The 15595-nt window shown below is 40.7% G+C and overlaps 1 protein-coding gene across 5 annotated transcripts in view; it reads left to right on the forward strand.

Annotated features, from left to right (window-relative positions):
- Window positions 1-7128: 7128 nt before the first annotated feature.
- gpr63 (G protein-coupled receptor 63) overlaps window positions 7129-15595 on the forward strand; it is a 32484-nt gene continuing 24017 nt past the window's right edge. For 3 of the 5 annotated variants that reach the window (XM_062044408.1, XM_062044407.1, XM_062044411.1), the window contains exons 1-2: window positions 7129-7445; window positions 7512-7572. The gene's annotated coding sequence lies outside the window, so the exon portion shown is untranslated. Of the gene's footprint in view, window positions 7446-7501; window positions 7573-15595 lie in introns of all 5 variants that reach the window. The other 2 variants (XM_062044410.1, XM_062044409.1) reach the window with 1 other exon arrangement.

The raw sequence follows: 15595 nt of genomic DNA on the forward strand, positions 1-15595 counted from the left end.
ATTCCTCAACTTTATCAGTATTTATTGCCACCTTTCCCAACTTCTTTGTCACGTGTTGCTGACATCACATTCTAAAGTTAATGATTATTTGCAAAAAAAAAAAAGTTTATCAGTTTGAACATCAAATATGTTGTCTTTGTAGCATATTCAACTGAATATGGGTTGAAAATGATTTGCAAATCATTGTATTCCGTTTATATTTACATATAACACAATTTCCCAACTCATATGGAAATGAGGTTTGTATATATATATATATATATATATATATATATATATATATATATATATATATATATTGTTGCGTCTGACCAGATGTTCCTCCAAGGGGAATTTAAAAACGCTGGTCAGTCCCAAGTTCTTTAGATCAGTGGTCCCCAACCACCGGGCCGCGGACCGGTACCGATTGGTACTGGGCCGCACAAGAAATTAAAAAAAAAAAAAAACTTTTTTTTTTTTTTTAAATCAACATAAAAAATACAATATATACATTATATATCAATATAGATCAATACAGTCTGCAGGGATACAGTCCGTAAGCACACATGATTGTATTTCTTTATGTAAAAAATAAAAAAATAAAAAATAACCCCCCCCCCCCACACACACACACACACACACACACACACACACCGGTCCGTGGGACAAATTTTCAAGCGTTGACCGGTCCGCAGCTACAAAAAGGTTGGGGACCACTGCTTTAAATGACATATATAAACTGAACTCAAAAGTACCACCAGGGACAGGATAGGTATTTTGTAATTTATTTTCAAATATTTGAGAATAGAGACCAGCCTCGAACAACACATACAAATGCGTAGCCAAAGTTGATCTGAAAACATCCCGGAAAACACTCTCCTCTTCAATATCACTTGTCTCACCTCAAACACATGCTCATTGTGTCTCTTATCTTGAGTCGGCCTGGGAAGCAAAGCAAGGAGGATTCCTCCTCTCTGCCTTCTACTTCAAGGCCGGCCCCAGTGCGAGCACTTTGTCATTAGATGATTTGAAAGCAAAAGAGTACAATATGGAACATTAGCTATTTGTAATATGACTATGAAAGTAAAGAAGTAACACAAAAATATGGATATATGAGAATATATATATCTCCTTCAATATATATATATATATATATATATATATATATATATATATATATATATATATATATATATATATATATATATATATATATATATATATTAGGGGCGTGGGAAAAAATCGATTCGAATTTGAATCGCGATTCTCACGTTGTTCGATTCAGAATCGATTCTCATTTTTAAAAAATCGATTTTTATTTTTTTAATTTATAATATTTTTTTAATTTTAATTTTAATTTTGTTTTAAATTAATCAATCCAACAAAACAATACACAGCAATACCATAACAATGCAATCCAATACAAAAACCAAACCAGACCCAGCAACACAGAACTGCAATAAACAGAGCAATTGAGAGGAGACACAAACACGACACAGAACAAACCAAAAGTAGTGAAACAAAATTAATATTATCAACAACAGTATTAATATTAGTTACAATTTCAACATAGCAGTGATTAAAAATCCCTCTGACATTATCATTAGACATTTATAAAAAATAAAAATTAATGAACAATAGTGTCATAGTGGCTTACACTTGCATCGCATCTCATAAGCTTGACAAGACACTGTCCAATATTTTCACAAAGATAAAATAAGTCATATTTTTGGTTCATTTAATAGTCAAAACAAATTTACATTATTGCAATCAGTTGATAAAACATTGTCGTTTACAATTATAAAAGCTTTTTACAAAAATCTACTACTCTTCTTGCATGTCAGCAGACTGGGGTAGATCCTGCTGAAATCCTATGTATTGAATGAATAGAGAATCGTTTTGAATCGGGAAAAAAAATCGTTTTTGAATCGAGAATCGTGTTGAATTGAAAAGAAAAAATAGATTTTGAATGGAATCGTGACCCCAAGAATCGATATTGAATCGAATCGTGGGACACCCAAAGATTCACAGCCCTAATATATATATATATATATATATATATATATATATATATATATATATATATATATATATATATATATATATATATATATATATATATATATATATATATATATATATATATATATATATATATATATATATATATATATATATAATTTATTTTTATTTATTATTTTTTTAAGGACTTTTGTCATACCAGCACACATGAGATGGCACAAAATTAGTACCCAATGTACCAGATTTAGCCAAGTGAGTACCACTACAACATAATTTATAAAATATGAGTATGAGTAAATTATAAAAATCATAGGTTATATGGTATAAAGGTATATATTATAATTGAAAAGAGTATATATGTCGTTTAAGTATTTGCAAAATACCTGTCTCCAATTTTTGTATGATTGTTACCCCCACTGAGAATATTAAAATATGACAAATCATTTGCACTGTATCATAGCTCCAAGTTTGCATTAAGAAAAGGGTAACAATCAGTTAAGTATTGAGGAAGTTATGATGGATTAAATGTGCTGACACTTTATTGATCCTGTCATGAGATGTAGATGTAGATGGAGATGTGTTGTGCCGAAATTTAAGTACCTGCCAAAAGTTCATTTCATTCGCGGGAGCGCGCACAGCTCGCTAAACCTGCATTGCTTGGCTTCGTCTGTCCACAGCTGATTACTACGTGTAAGACAAACACTTTATCTTCGTGGTTATGGTAACGCTACGTGTTTTACATTATTTAAGCCTTTACGGTCTCCAAAAAATGACAGTTTGCATTTTCTGCGGTATTAATGAGATTTAAAGGACTGTTGTTAGTCCGATGTTGATGTAATAAATCCTCTTTATTGTTTGGAAGATACATGCAATTGTAACTGTTATTTCTTCGTGCACATAATAAATATCTATAAAGTGTTTGGATGTATTCATTTATTTAAAATTGTCATTAAATGTAATATTGCCTACCAAAAAGTGATTCAACGTAATATTTTGATATTGACACATATCATCTCTGCATAATGTATAATAATACCATTATGAGCATTACATATATCAAATCAAAGTACCAACTGTACTGTTTACTTGTTACAGTACCCTTTACAAAGCTAAAATCTACTAAAACGACTACTTTGCTGCTGCCAAAAATGGATTTCAAGTAATATTTTGATACTGACACATTTCATCTCTGCATATTTTACTAGAATACCCTTATGGGCATTACATATATCAAAATCAAGTATCTATTGTACTTTTTGAAATACCCTTTTTAGAGCTAAAATCTACCCAAACGACCACTTTGTAAAGGGCATTTCAAAAAGTAAACAGTACAGTATAGGTACTTGATTTTGATGTATGTGATGCTCATGAGAGTATTCTAGTAAAATATGCAGAGATGAGATGTGTCAATATCAAAATATTATCTGGAATCAATTTTTGGCTGCAGCAAAGTGGTCGTTTGAGTACATTTGAGCTCTAAAAAGGGTATTTCAACAAGTGGACAGCACAGTAGGTACTCGATTTTGATATATGTTATGCTCATAAGGGTATTCTAGTACATTATGCAGAGATAAGATGTGTCGATATCAAACTATTATCTGGAATACATTTTTGGCAGCAGCGTATAGTTAAAATAGAACACTGTAAAAAGTGGCAGGATAATTGGAATAAGGAAACAAAAGGTAGGGAGTATTACAAAATCCAGAGGAGAGTAGGTGTAATGAGAGGAGGGCAATATAAATAGGAAGGAAGAAGACATAATTACTAGAATGAGGTTAGGACAAACATATGGTAAATGGGTTTTATAGCCCTTTTCTACCTTCAAGACTAGATTTCCTTTTTCAAGGTACTCAAAGTGCTTTGATGCATTTCCACATTCACCCATTCACACACACGTTCACACACTAATGGCGGGAGCTGCCATGCAAGGCCCTAACCACGACCCATTAGGAGCAAGGGTGAAGTGTCTTGCTCAAAGACACAACGGACGTGACTATTGGCGGAAGGTTGCTGGCACTGCCGCTCTACCGACCGAGGCACGCCGTTCCCCTATCTAAATAGTTCATTGAAATTGATAGGGAAACATAATACAGGGCTGTGTGACCATTGTAATCAGATAGAAACTGTTGGGCATTGTAATATTCCCATGTATGGAATAAACTGCAGGACGATTTCTTCAGGCTTTGAGTTGTGTTTTTATTCCAACAGGTCATCTACATCCAACTTCTCTACCGTTAGCTGTGTTGTCTACTGACTTCCTCATTCCAAGCCAGGACCCCTACCGGGCCACCTTGAGTATGTAGTTGCCTAAACAGATGCCTGATTAAAATGCCACTCATCCAACATAGGGTATTCATTGGCTATGAATATTACATCCCCCTTTTTATGGAAACAAACAAAACAAAATAGTAAAGTGCTGCCTGTACCATGTATGCATAAAATAGCATCATATCAGGTAAGTAAACTGGGAACAAATATTAAATGAATAAACATGGCACAATAGACAGATTCTGTGTGAGGTACCTGGTTAGTGCAAAACAGTATTATAAAAGGACTGGAACGTAGTGAGGAACTTACACAAGTATCGGTCTAACGTGTCTCAATACCAGAATGCATCATTCAACATTTTAGCGCGGTAGTGAACCCATATGCAGTATGCATTGCACTGTAATAGAAGATATTGTATGAACATATCAAGCACATTTGTGAAAAGTCTTGACTGTAAATTCCCAACAAATAATCAGAATCACCGATAAATATGACGGTTTCAGCTTACACATATAAGGTTACATTCGTTTTTTTTTTTGTTTGTTTTTTTCAGGGCAGCGTTCGGCGTACACCCTTTACAATTCACAGGTCCAAAATGGCTCGAGGCTTTACCTCTCTGCCTGACCTGGTGCGGTATGAAGCCTCTGCTTCTGAATCAGATGACAGTTCTGGTGCATGCGAAGCAGGCAAGTCAATTTCTTCGCTTGTGTGTGTGACAGGTGCGTGGTTTTCTTCCGGTGTGTTGTTGTCAAGTGAGTATGAGGTCGATTCAGGTGGGTGAGAGTGGTGTACCTTGGTGCTTCGGAGGTGTCTCTGGTTACGGCGATACACCTGTCCCTCTGGAGTGCGGATGATGTATGATCGTTCGGTGTTAGCAGGCTGCACGACCACTGCTGGCTTCCAGTGCCCCTGTTCCTGGAGTCTGATGGGCTCTCCACTATGTAGTGGTGGTAGTGTCCGGCTTGACCTGTCGAAGTATCTCTTTTGATGTTGTTGTCTCTTTACTCGTGTCGCATGTGCCTCTTGGTGACTGACGATCTCTGGTTGCAACTGCTGGTCGGTGATTGGCAGGATGGAGCGTAGCCTGCGGCTCATCAGCAACTGTGCTGGTGATTTGAAATTGTCGACTGGTGTGTTTCGATATTCTAAAAGACTGATATATGGGTCTCTTCCATCAGTTTTGGCCTTGTCCATGAGAGCTTTGGCGGTCTGTACTGATTTCTCTGAGAGGCCATTACTCTGTGGGAAAAATGGGCTCGATGTGACGTGCCTGAACTCCCATGACTTTGTGAAGGACTCAAACTCCTTGGACGTATACTGGGGGCCGTTATCTGAGACCAAGGTCTCTGGGATGCCGTGTCTGGCGAAACTTGCCTTGAGCTTGTGAATGACTGCGGTTGACGTGGTGCTGGTGAGTTTGTCTAGTTCAAAGAAACGACTGTAATAGTCGACAGTTACCAGGTAGTCGTGGTTGTTCCACATGAAGAGATCCGTTCCAACTACTTGCCAGGGCCGGTCCAGGATCCGGTGTGGTATCATGGGTTCCTTGGCATTTGCTGGGCGTCGTTCTTGGCAGACAGAGCATTGCTCCACAATGACCTCTATGTCTTTGCTCATCCCTGGCCAGAACATGATGTCCCTGGCTCTATGTTTGCATTTCTCCATTCCCATATGTCCAGCATGGATTTTTGACAGCATCTCCTCTCTGAGGCTGGCTGGAATGACGATCTTCTCTCCCTTGAAAATAATTCCATTCGTTTTTGACAGCTCGTCCCGGTGGTTCCAGAACGCAGACACACTCTGTGGACATTGTTTTCTTTTCTACGGCCATCCGTCCAGTATCACCTGGCTCAGCTGCCTGAACTGTGTGTCATTCTCTGTAGCTGCTGCAATCTCTTTCAGTTTAGGGTCACTCACCGGCAAGCTGTGGTACACGATGTGCACCTGCCAGTCCATTCCTTCACTAAAGTTGTCGTTGCCGTGGGAGATTAGGGATTTTCTGGAGAGTGTGTCAGCGACCGGGATGTCCTTCCCAGGACGGTGTTCGATTGTGAAGCTATACTTTTGGAGCTGGAGTATCATACATTGTAGCCTTGGAGGGGCTGCAGCAAGGGGTTTCTTCAAAATCGACTCGAGTGGCTTGTGATCCGATTCCACCAGGACGTGGCGTCCGTAGGCGTATTGGTGGAAACGTTTGAAGCCGAAGAGTATTGCGTACATTTCTTTCTCTATTTGCGCATAGTTGATCTCACTGTCTGTAAGGGATTTGGACGCATAGCTGATGGGTCTGCCCTCTTGGAGCAGCACGGCTCCGAGCCCGTACTTCGAAGCATCCACCTGTAGACTGAGAGGTTTCTCCGGCTCGAAATAGGCCACGACTGGGCCCGGTTCTATTGGATGTAATATTCCCATGTATGGAATAAACTGCAGGACGATTTCTTCAGGCTTTGAGTTGTGTTTTTATTCCAACAGGTCATCTACATCCAACTTCTCTACCGTTAGCTGTGTTGTCTACTGACTTCCTCATTCCAAGCCAGGACCCCTACCGGGCCACCTTGAGTATGTAGTTGCCTAAACAGATGCCTGATTAAAATGCCACTCATCCAACATAGGGTATTCATTGGCTATGAATATTACAGGCATGCTTTAATACAGTGTAAGAAATACAATAGAGAAAGTGGAATACTGGAAAATAAGTTATCGAAAGAGAAGGTTATATGGTTAGTAGTGGAAGATATTTTAGGATTGCACTCATAACTTGCATGGTATAAAGCCTTAAATACATTTTAAAAAGACTGGGTTAAATAAACTAATATAGAGTAGTGTTCCATCTCGGTCCACACTCCATATCAGAAGGTGGCGGTAATGCACACCACAAGGTTGCTGCCAACCGCCATTAAACCAGAAAAGAAGGAGGCGCCGCGGTTCTATCAGGAGTATATTTTGGTTTCTGGTGAAAAGGGCTTGGAGCACGAAGCTATTATACGTATTGATGTATATGCCGCATCTTTGCCAACCTGAGCAATTTTGTTCGACGGCTTGGTGAAGAAATATTGGATCCCTTGTTTGCCTAGCAACTGACTGCTGGGTTGGTCGTGAGGAGGCGCAGGACCGGCTGCTGAGATTCGGCGCGTTTCTGGCTCGTCCTTTTGCTTTGATATAGGATAATACATCAGGTCAGTAGTTAGCATTTGCCTTGAATATGTCCTTAAATATTTACCACAATTCCCAGTTTTTTCCAGGTTGACTGGAGAACGTCCCGTATATCAACAGATCTCGCCCACTGGGATTTTACGATGGAAGGTATATCATTAATTTGCTTCTCTTTTGATATGCATAGGGTCATACTGATAATTACAGTAATACCCTTGTCAAAAATAACCATATATAATGGTTTATACATGTGACTTAACTAATTCCTATTATTTAAAAAAAAAAATCATCTTAATTAATGTGAGCCTTTACATTTGCTCTTTTAAATAAGTATGTTTTAATTCACACTGAGAAGTATGGCAAAATGCAGTGTGCTTCCAGCGCATGTATATTCAATCGTGAGTGCACAGTGATGGGCACTACTCACCCACTTTCCACCCCCAATAGTCGCCATCTTGACTACTAGGGAATGGGGAGGGGCTGACTTGAAATAATTGAGAATGAAGCCCCATAGCAGTAGAAAGTAGTAAACGGAAGAAAACACGAGTAATTATTGCGACCGTCATTTCCTGCAGGTTCGCAACGACCATAATTGTTTTGTGACAACACAATACTGGTAAATGTTGCATTCTTAGTGACTAAGCACATTAGGGCTGGGGAGTGGCAATGATTTAATGATGCGATATTATCCTGTGATACAATATTGCAATATTCTGTATAGTTTACTAAAAAATGCAGCGCAAAATATAAGTTGTGTATCAAGTATGTGCACTCAGAGTTGCCAAGCCTCACGCTGTGAGGGCCACGCATTTAACCATTGTCATGCCACACTAGGGTTGTACGGTATCGGTACTAGTATAATACCGCGATACTAATGAATCATATTCGATACTATACCGCCTCAAAAAAATACCGGTCTCCACCCCAGGAGCGTATCTAGTCGATACTACTATGATTACATCGATATTTTTTAGCATCACAATCTTTTTTCGTTTTTTATTTTTATTTATATTTGGTTCATAAACTCAGGAAATATGTCCCTGGACAAATGAGGACTTTGAATATGACCAATGTATGATCCTGTAACGACTTGGCACCGGATTGATACCCAAATTTGTGGTATCATCCAAAACTAATGTAAAACATCTAAACAACAGAAGAATAAGTGATTATTACATTTCAACAGAAGTGTAGCTAGAACATGTTGAAAGAGAAAGTAAGCAGATATTAACAGTAAATGAACAAGTAGATTAATAATTCATTTTCTACACTTGTCCTTAATAATTTTGACAAAATAATAGAATGGAAAATGACTCAATATTTTACTGCATATGTCAGCAGACTAATTAGGAGCATTTGTTTGCTTACTTACTATTAAAAGACAAATTGTCTTGTATGTTCACTATTTTATTTAGGGACAAATTTGCAACAACAAACATATGTTTAATGTACCGTAAGATTTGTTGTTAAAATAAAACCAATAATGCAATTTTTTGTGGTCCCCTTTATTTAGAAAAGTATTGAAATACATTTTGGTACCTGTACCGGTACGAAAATAGTGTTATCTGGACAACACTACGCCACACTCATGCTTATTTCCCCATTCACTTCTCTGTTTATTTTTTAATGAAAACATTTTTTTTTCTGCAGAACATATCGTAGTTCAAGTAAATTATTGACACTCGAGGGAGTACTGGAAAGTGCTGGGGTGATTCCCTTGTCCTATTGGGGGACTTCAACGCTCATGTTGGCAACGACAGTGAAACCTGGAGAGGCTTGATAGGGAAGAATGGCCGCCCGGATCTGAACCCGAGTGGTGTTTTGTTATTGGACTTTTGTGCTCGTCACAGATTGTCCATAACAAACACCATGTTCAAGCAAAAGGGTGTCCATATGTGCACTTGGCACCAGGACACCCTAGGCCGCAGTTCCATGATCGACTTTGTAGTTGTGTCATCGGATTTGTGGCCTCATGTTTTGGACACTCGGGTGAAGAGAGGGGCGGAGCTTTCTACCTATCACCACCTGGTGGTGAGTTGGCTACGATGGTGGGGGAGGATGCCGGACAGACCTGGCAGGCCCAAACGCATTGTGAGGGTCTGCTGGGAACGTCTAGCAGAGTCTCCTGTCAGAGAGAATTTCAATTCCCACCTCCGGAAGAACTTTGAACATGTCACAAAGGAGGTGCTGGACATTGAGTCAGAGTGGACCATGTTCCACACCTCTTTGTCGAGGCGGCTGATTAGAGCTGTGGCCGCAAGGTAGTTTGTGCCTGTCGTGGCAGTAATCCTAGAACCCGTTGGTGGACACCAGCGGTGAGGGATGCCGTAAAGCTGAAGAGTCCTATCAGGTTCTTTTGGCTCATAGGACTCCGGAGGCAGCGGACAGGTACCGACAGGCCAAGCGGTGTGCAGATTCAGCGGTCGTGGAGGTAAAAACTCGGACATGGGAGGGGTTTGGGGAAGCCATGGAAATCGACTCCCACGCGGCTTCAAAGCGATACTGGACCACCATCCGCCGCCTCAGGAAGGGGAAGCAGTGCACTGTCAACACCATGTATGGTGAGGATGGTGTTCTGCTGACCTCGACTGCGGATGTTGTGGATCGGGGGAGGAAATACTTCGAAGACCTCCTCAATCCAACCAACACGTATTCCTATGAGAAAGCAGTGCCTGGGGAATCTGTGGTGGGCTCTCCTATTACTGGGGCTGAGGTTGCTGAGGTAGTTAAAAAGCTCCTCGGTGGCAAGGCCCCAGGGGTGGATGAGATCCGCCCGGAGTTTGTTAAGGCTCTGGATGCTGTGGGGCTTTCTTGGTTGACAAGACTCTGCAGCATCGCGTGGATATCGGGGGCGGTACCTCTGGATTGGCAGACCGGGGTGGTGGTTCCTCTCTTTAAGAAGGGGAACCGGAGGGTGTGTTCCAACTGTCGTGGGATCACACTCCTCAGCCTTCCCGGTAAGGTCTATTCAGGTGTACTGGAGAGGAGGCTACGCCGGATAGTCGAACCTCGGATTCAGGAGGAACAGTGTGGTTTCCGTCCTGGTCGTGGAAATGTGGACCAGCTCTATACTCTCGGCAGGGTCCTTGAGGGTGCATGGGAGTTTGCCCAACCAGTCTACATGTGCTTTGTGGACTTGGAGAAGGCATTCAACCGTGTCCCTCGGGAAGTCCTGTGGGGAGTGCTCAGAGAGTATGGGGTATCAGTAGGGATGATGCTCGAAACCGGTTTTCCCGGTTGTTCGATAAGAAAAGAACCGAGTCCTGGGACTCGAATCCCTTTTTGAGAACCGGTACCCGTTATCGAGACCACTATAGTAAAGAAAAAGAATTGGTTCTTTATTCGAATCACTTGGAACGAATCCTGTCCCGACAAGGAATGCCCCGTGTGACATCACAAGAAATGACGTCACGTAGCTCAGTCATTTGTCACGGTGGGGTGCAGCGTGCTGCGGTTCGTTCCCGGGACGCAAAACTGACGGCTCCGGACGAAAGCGTGCAGGTAGGAGATGATTTATTTCTCATAAATCATACACATTACAACAGACAGGAACAAAACTAAAGGAAAGCGTGCACGAGAATCTAAAGCAAAAACTTACTCAGCACAGGAATACTAGAAGCTAAGGTAACTTAGCACAGGAATCATGAGCTCGAAAACCAGAATGCCAACGTAACCGTTGCAAATGCAAACAATGAAGCCACGACGAGTGACCGGAAAAGGCAGGCTTAAATAGTCTGATGAGCAACAGGTGCGCGTACAAGGCAGGTGAAAATCATAAGTAACCATGGTGACTAAAACAAACCCCAGAAGTGCACAAAACAACTAAGGAAGTCCAAAACTAACAGAACATAACTAAACAAAACATGATCCGACCACATCATAATACATCACAGTTTCATATCATTTCACTTTACAGGAGTAGGGAGAAGTAAAGCTTATTTAATCCTACCCCTTTCCCATTTCATACAAATATATACATCATTTACTGACCTTTTTATAATAAAATATCTGTGCTTTAAATTTTGCCTAGTGAAAAAAAATAAAACATTTATAAGGATTTTTACAAAATTACATTCAATAATCATGAATAATACGGAGCCCCTAAAGGGACATGGGGATTTTTTTTTTAGACATGTATCTCGTGCGCACGAGAAACTTTTTATAAAAAAAAAAATAATAATATTTATTTATTTTATTTTATTTTTTTAATAAAAAGTTTCTCGTGGCCACGAGAAAGCATTGGATGCGTGCGCATGGGTTGAGGTGTGTGTTAAAATGGCAGTTTAGGAGTTAATTTGGCTGTATTTCCAACTAAGACTTTCCCCCATGTGTGTTGTGGCAAAATGTGAATGCCTGATTAGGTGTGAGACAAACACTTTATCTTCCTGGTTATTGTAACGCTAGTATTTAAGACTTTATCATGCCCGGGAAAGGACAGTTTTCCTCTTCTGTGGCTGTGGGGGGTGGGCGTGGCTTGCGGACCTGCTGCGAAGCGGAGTGTGCCAGTTATTAGATGTTGATGTGATAAAACTTCTTTCTTGTTTGGAAGATACACACACAATTGTAACTGTTATTTCTTCCTGCACATAATAAATATGTACAACGTGTTTGGATGTATTCAATTATGTAAAATTGTCATTAAATGTAATATTGCCTGACAAAAAGTGATTCAACGTAATATTTTGATATTTACACATCGCATATTTACACACGCGCATCTGACTAGAATACCCTTATGTGCATTACATATATCAACATCAAGTACCTACTGTACTGTTTACTTGTTGAAATACCCTTTTTAGAGCAAATATCTACCCAAATGGCCACTTTGTTGCTGCCAAAATTGTATTTCTAGTAATATTTTGACACATCTTATCTCTGCATATCCTAATAGAATACTCTTATTAGCATTACATATACTGTATATAAATCAAGTACCTACTGTACCGTTTACTGGTAGAAATACCCTTTTTGAAGCAAATATCTACCCATATAATTTATATATATATATATAGGGTGAGAAGCTCTGTCATCCGGGAGGAGCTCAAAGTAAAGCCACTGCTCCTCCACATGGAGAGGAGCCAGATGAGGTGGTTCGGGCATCTGGTCAGGATGCCACCCGAACGCCTCCCTAGGGAGGTGTTTAGGGCACGTCCGACCGGTAGGAGGCCACGGGGAAGACCCAGGACACGTTGGGAAGACTATGTCTCCCGGCTGGCCTGGGAACGCCTCGGGATCCCCCGGGAAGAGCTAGACGAAGTGGCTGGGGAGAGGGAAGTCTGGGCTTCCCTGCTTAGGCTGCTGCCCCCGCGACCCGACCTCGGATAAGCGGAAGAAGATGGATGGATGGATGGATATATATATATATATATATATATATATATATATATATATATATATATATATATATATATATATATATATATATATATATATTACTGTAACTTGTTCCTAAAAATAGTAGTTATTTTGTATGTCAAATTTAGTGTTTGTGTGTATATATGTATACTGTATATATGTATGTGTGTTTCTTCCTATACAGTATACATGTATATATGTGTGTGTGCGTGTATATACTGTAGGGGCGGCATGGCGTAGTGGGTAGAGTGCCCGTGTCAGAAACCTGAGGGTTGCAGGTTCGCTCCCCCCCTCTTACCATGCCGTTGTGTCCTTGGGCAGGACACTTCACCCTTGCCCCCGGTGCCGCTCACACCGGAATGAATGTTGAATAAATGATAGGTGGTGGTCGGAGGGGCCGGGCCGTAGGCGCAAATTGGCAGACACGCTTCCGTCAGTCTACCCCAGGGCAGCTGTGGCTACGAAAGTAGCTTACCACCACCAGGTGTGAATGAATGATGGGTTTTTAACATGTAAAGCGACTTTGGGTACTTAGAAAAGCGCTATATAAATCCCAGGTATTATTATATATATATATATATACATATATATATATATATATTATATTATATTATATTATGGGCAGCACGGTGGCAGAGGGGTTAGTGCGTCTGCCTCACAATACGAAGGTCCTGAGTAGTCGTGAGTTCAATCCCGGGCTCGGGATCTTTCTGTGTGGAGTTTGCATGTTCTCCCCGTGACTGCGTGGGTTCCCTCCGGGTACTCCGGCTTCCTCCCACCTCCAAAGACATGCACCTGGGGATAGGTTGATTGGCAACACTAAATTGGCCCTAGTGTGTGAATGTGAGTGTGAATGTTGTCTGTCCATCTGTGTTGGCCCTGCGATGAGGTGGCGACTTATCCAGGGTGTACCCCGCCTTCCGCCCGATTGTAGCTGAGATAGGCTCCAGCGCCCCCGCGACCCCGAAGGGAATAAGCGGTAGGAAATGGATGGATGGATGGATATATTATATATATATTTTATATTATATATACACATATAAATTATATGGGTAGATATTTGCTCTAAAAAGGGTATTTCAACAAGTAAACAGTACAGTAGGTACTTGATGTTGATATATGTAATGCACATAAGGGTATTCTAGTCAGATGCGCGTGTGTAAATATGCGATGTGTAAATATCAAAATATTACGTTGAATCACTTTTTGTCAGGCAATATTACATTTAATGACAATTTTACATAATTGAATACATCCAAACACGTTGTACATATTTATTATGTGCAGGAAGAAATAACAGTTACAATTGTGTGTTTATCTTCCAAACAAGAAAGAAGTTTTATCACATCAACATCAGACTAACTGGCACACTCCGCTTCGCAGCAGGTCCACAAGCCACGCCTACCCCCCACAGCCACAGAAGAGGAAAACTGTCCATCTAAAACAGCTGAACTTTAATATATGCTTGCCATCTTGACTTCTGATAAAGTCATGATAAAGTCTTAAATACCGTATTTTCCGCACCATAAGGCGCCCCGTGTTATTAGCCGCACGTTTAATGAACGGAATATTTCAAAACTTTGTTTACCTATTAGCCGCCCCGTGCTATTAGCCGCACCTACGCTACGCTAAAGGGAATGTCAACAAAACAGTCAGATAGGTCAGTCAAACTTTAATAATATATTACAAACCAGCGTTCTAACAACTCTGTTCACTCCCAAAATGTAATGTACAAATGTGCAATCACAAAAATAGTAACACTCAAAATAGTGCAGAGCAATAGCAACATCAATAACTCAACGTTGCTCATACGTTAATGTCACACGACACACAAAACAAACATTTAAAGCTCACTTTCTGAAGTTATTACTCATCCACAAATCCCTCGAATTATTCTTCTTCGGTGTGCTTCACTTGTTTTTTGACACCATCGATGATGTGGACGCGCATGCAGTCGTAGATCAACAGGAACGGCGCTGCGTGAAAAAAGTCACCCGGTGTCTTCGCGTAAACGTCTATCAACCACTCGCTCATCTTTTCTTCATCCATCCATCCCTTCGAGGTAGCTTTTATGATGACGCCGGCTGGAAAGTTCTCTTTTGGCAAGGTCTTCCTTTTGAATATCACCGTGGGTGGAAGTTTCTGGCAGTTAGCATGGCAAGCTAGAACCACAGTAGGACGACTTCTCATTCCCTGTGGTGCGAATATTCACCGTACGTGTTCCCGTTGTATCCACAGTGCGGTTCACATGAATATCAAAAGTCAGTGGAACCTTGTACGCGTGTCTCTTAGTAGGAGACATTTTGTTGTCTTTACAGAAATACACAAATGAAATGAAACGTAATATCCGCGCGCTTCTTCTTCTACGGGGGCGGGTGCTCACCTTGGCGGTTGCTTACAGTAGAAGAAGAAGCGCTTCCTCTTCTATGGGGGCGGGTGCTCACCTTGGCGGTTGCTTACCGTAGAAGAAGAAGCGCTTCCTCTTTTACGGGGAAAAAAGATGGCGGCTGTTTACCGTAGTTGCGAGACCTAAACTTTTATGAAAATAAATATGAATATTAATCCATATATAAGGCGCACCGGGTTATTAGCCGCACTGTCTGCTTTTGAGAAAAATTGTGGTTTTTAGGTGCGGCTTATGGTGCGGAAAATACGGTAATGTCAAACACGTAACGTTACAATAACCAGGAAGATAAAGTGTTTGTCTCACACCTACTAATCAGGCATTCACATTTTGCCACAACACACATGGGGGAAAGTCCTAGTTCAGGGGTCGGCAACCTTTACCACTCAAAGAGCCATTTTGGAAAGTTTC

The sequence above is a fragment of the Entelurus aequoreus genome, linkage group LG04 (genome assembly GCF_033978785.1).
Source record: "Entelurus aequoreus isolate RoL-2023_Sb linkage group LG04, RoL_Eaeq_v1.1, whole genome shotgun sequence".
Taxonomy (NCBI): Eukaryota; Metazoa; Chordata; class Actinopteri; order Syngnathiformes; family Syngnathidae; genus Entelurus; species Entelurus aequoreus.